This window comes from Cannabis sativa, chromosome 8 (genome assembly GCF_029168945.1).
Source record: "Cannabis sativa cultivar Pink pepper isolate KNU-18-1 chromosome 8, ASM2916894v1, whole genome shotgun sequence".
NCBI lineage: Eukaryota > Viridiplantae > Streptophyta > Magnoliopsida > Rosales > Cannabaceae > Cannabis > Cannabis sativa.
Window position 1 is genome coordinate 21,092,368 of NC_083608.1, and position 4,665 is coordinate 21,097,032.

The 4,665-nt window shown below is 29.0% G+C and overlaps 1 non-coding gene across 1 annotated transcript; it reads left to right on the forward strand.

The window, feature by feature from the left end:
- The first annotated feature begins 540 nt into the window (after positions 1–540).
- Positions 541–647, forward strand: LOC115711724 (small nucleolar RNA R71). The gene has a single exon (XR_004010603.2). It is a non-coding gene; the product is annotated as a small nucleolar RNA R71 (small nucleolar RNA).
- The last annotated feature ends 4,018 nt before the right edge of the window (positions 648–4,665 follow it).

Below are 4,665 nucleotides of genomic sequence, written 5' to 3' on the forward strand. Positions count from 1 at the left end.
TTACATTGCTCTTGTCCTTTTACCTCACTAGTGCTAGGTGAATTTTCTTGAGCTTGTTTTGCCACTTGAGTAGCCAATTGTTCCATCTGAGTTTCTAGAGTTTTAATAGAGGATCTAGTCTCCATCATGAATTGGAGCAATAAATCAGCTTGGATATTGGATCCTCCACTAGGACTTTGTTGTTGCAGCTGTTGTTGGTTTTGTTGGGGCTGATTTCTCTGCTGGTAGAACGCCTGCTGGTTGCGCCCATAATTATTATTTTGGGCATAGTTTCCAATGGCTTTTGCTTGATCCATTGGTAAACTATTCACATCCACCGGACATTCCTCATAGGGGTGAGGACCTCCACATAGCTCACAAACCACCTGAGCTTGTTTTACTTGAACAGTTATCAGTTTTGTTAGGGCCTCTACCTGAGCTGTCATCTTGGTAATAACATCCACTTCATACATACCTGCAATTCAAAGGCCATCTCTTCAAGTAATTCAAAGGCCTCATTAGCACTTTTCCTCATGAAAACTCCACCAGCAGCGGCATCTATGGCCATGATTAGGGCACTTTCTCAGTAAGTCCTTGAACCTCTCCCATGCTTCATAAAGAGATTCACTGTCCTGTTGGGTGAAGTTATTGATATCAGCTCTCAGCTTGGCAATCTTTGCAGGAGGAAAGAACTTGGATAGGAATTTCAGGGCCAATTCCTCCCAAGTGTTGATAGAATGAGTTGGTAAAGAAATAAACCAACTTTTGGCTCGTTCCCTTAGTGAGAATGGGAACAACCTTAGTCTGATGGCGTCGTCGCTAACTCCGTTCATCTTGAATGTCTGGCACAATTCTTCGAAGTTAGCGAGGTGCATGTTTGGGTCTTCTGATGGCAGTCCCCCAAACTGGACTGAAGATTGGACCATCTGTAGTATGGCTGGCTTGATTTCAAAATTATTTGCGTCAACAACAGGTGGCCTTATGCAGGATCGGGCCCCTATTAAGTTAGGAAGTAAGTAGTCCCTCAGGCTACGATCATTATTGTTATGTCCATTAGCCTGGTCTTCTACACCTCCTCCGTTGTGTCCATTGTTACCATTATTGGCGTTGTCAACCATGACTTCTTCTTGTTCAATCTCTAGTGCCGCTCTTTCCAATTTTCTCCTCCTTCTGTTTCTTCTACAGGTCTTTTCTATCTCAGGGTCAACAGGTAATCTGGCAATTGGACCTTGACTTCTCATAAACTATTGAACCTGAAAGCAGAATAAGATCTTGAGACAACAGAGTTAGTACTTAAATTAGAAAGAAAAACTTGTTGCGATATTTAGCACACGCAAGTGTACGTATCGTTTCAAGTAGTAGACTCACTAGGAGTGAGGTCGATCCCACAGGGAGTGGAGTTAAGTACGTTAAAATTAAACTTTTACTTCTATTTGATTAAATAAAAGATAGGAAAAACAATGAAGTATAAGAAAAATAGTTGGAAGCAACGATTCTAGAAAATTGATAGTTAATAAATTAGGGTGTCGATTTCAATTGTTTTTATTGAATATGGCTTAATATGATTATTTTCCTAATATTAATTCCTATGCAATAGCAGGTTTACTAAGGTAATTTATAGTCTTCTCAGATATATAAACCTCAACTACATGCAAACTTTCTACTCTCGTGATAAATTTAACATGCAACAGGCATTAAACACAGAAACCCTATAAGCTATCTAAACCATATAAAGTACTCGTCCTATATCGAAATTCAGTTCTATTCTACTATAGCATATTTGACACTCACTTCTCAGATCTCGCATCAAAATCATAAACAGATAATTGGTGATCAGGCAATTAAAAGTAATTAAGCACAAATAAAATAGAATACATAGAAATTAGGGGGAAAAATTAATCATATTAAAACCATAAAACAATGTTAAACAATATCCATCTAACCCTAATAAAGTGTTTAGTTACTCATGTTCATTGAAGCACAATTACACATATTAACTTTAAGAAAAAAGATGAAAATAGAGAAGAGAAGAAGAGAAGAATGCTGAAAACCCTGAGAAGTATGCCTCCAATTTTGCAGTTGATCTCTCCACTCTGTATCTGAACTCTCACTTTTTTTCTCTCTGAGATTGCTTGCTGAAATAAACTCTATTCTTCCCTTTATATAGGCATTGAAGGCCTAAAAATATGGAAAAAAACGCAATATTTAAATTCCCATTCGGATTTAAATTTTTGGGAAACCTCAAACGAGATATTTTTTTTCTGCTGCGTTGACTGATAGTATTTTGGCCATAACTCTCTCAATATTACTCGGAATTGGACGATTCAAGATGTTCTGGAAAGATAAAAGAGAGATCTAGAACTTTCATGTTTTGACTTTTTCTAAAATCTAATCACAAAACCGTCGAATTCAGGCTTGAAGTTTCGGCTTCCACAATTTTCTCTATTTTAAATATCATGATATTTTTTATCTTTTTCCCATCTTTTTCTCTGATATTTTTCTAATCTTCTTCTATTTTAAATCTGTAAAATTAAAAGATAACAAGCGTAAAAATGCTCCAAACACGATTAAAACTTAATTAAAAATATACTAAAATTAATCTAAAACTAATACTAAAAATAACCTAACAAGTCTAAATAGAGACGAAAACTCACAAAACACTTATCAAATGAAATATTACGGTGTTAAATGCGTTCAATGAATAACCATCCATAGGGGGACGAAGTCTAGCGTCTCGAGGTTATATTGAAAACATTTAACTTTTGTAACACCAACAATGGAGATCGAATAACTTAATAATAATCAAGCTCATTATTTAAAGTGAGTTGTATTTTCTTTGATTCTCTTTATTTAATTTATTTATTTTAAATATATATTTATTTAAAATTTCCAATTTAGAATGAAAAATTCTAAATATAAATTTTAATTTAATATTTATAAATTTTACTTAGATGGATATGAAAATAACATGAATTATTTCCATCTTAGTAATAATTTCCAATAAATATTTAGAAAAATATTCAATTTAAGTTGTTACAAAATTAATTTAAATTAATTTACAACTCAAATTTAATTTTCTATAAATATATATTGCATTTCGAAAAATTAAAGTATTCAAGAATACAATTTTCGAAAATGCATGTTAAAATAAAAAATTAATCCTAGAAAAATTATTCTAATTTAATGTTGGCCCAAAATTAATTAATAAAATTAATTTACAACAAAAAATATAATTTTCCTATTTAATTAAATATATAAGAAAAATTTCAAATATTTAAGTATGATGATGAAAATCAACTTAAATATTAATTTTCTATTTAATTAAATACACTAGAAAAAATACTTCAAGCAAAAATATCATCTATCTAGATTTTCCTTTGACTAATTAATTCAATTTCTAATAATATACTTTAATTCAATTTATTTTAAATTAATCAATAAATGAAAAATTATTGATTTAAGTTGATCCAAGAATTAATTAAAATAAATAATTAATTTACAACTTAATCTATTTTTCAAGATAAAATTCGAAATTCTAGCATTTAAGAAATGCAATTTCGAAAATTGATTAATAAAATAAAGAAAAAATATATTTTGAAAATTATTTAAATTTAGTTGAAAAAATAAATTTCAACTAAAAATAATTTTCTATTTAATTAAATGTCATGAAAAAGAAATATTTAAGTATGATGATAAAAATCAACTTAGATATTTAATTTTCAAATTAATTAAATGTATTAAATTCAAGAAATAAATAATTAAGTGTAGAGAAGGCTTAATTATTAATTTCTAGTTTAATACTAGGAAAAATATACTTAAAATAAATTGTACCAAAATTAATTAAATAATTAATTTCACAATTTATAATATTTTCCTATTTAATATTAGAAATAATAAGTAGTCTAGAAATAACTATCTAGAAAATATCTTATTTGACTAAGTATCTTTTCCACAAAATTTGAAAAAATATCTAATTTAAGTTGTATTAGAAAAAATCTAGAACTTAAAATTTTTCAAATTTAAATTTAATTAAATATCAAAAATTAAGTTGTAACCACTTAATTTGAAAATATTCCATTTTAAGTTAATATTCGAAAAGATATTAACCTAAAAAATATCTAAAATATTCCATTTTAAGTTAATATTCGAAAAGATATTAACTTAAAAAATATCTAAAGAATCTTAATAACCAATGCCTAAAATTCCTCAACTTAATTTTGAAATTTTGAATTCAAAAGATATTCAGATTTAAGTTGGTTAGTTGTAGATAACTAAATATCAACTTAAATAAGAATATTTAATGAAAAATTTAAATTAAGTTCCAGAAAGAATCTAGATGGTTATAATTCTATATTTAATTAAATACAAGAAAATACATATAGTTTAGCTTAGAATAAAAAATTCTTTAAACTATAATTTTCTTAAATTAATTTCAAAATAAATGAAATTAATTATGTTGCTAATCAATTTTATTAGGTTAAACTAGTGTAATTAACCTAGTACAGTTGTTCAAATCAGGAAAATGGGCCTTCACAATTGGGGTGGTTTGTGTGAGGGGGTGCTGGGTTCAGTATGTCGTACCCACTTCTATGGCTCCCAACTCTCACACAAGGCCCAAAAGAGAGGAATTTAACCTTAATAAGAACAACTGTTATTAATTGAATAAGCCCAAAAACTAAATGGGCC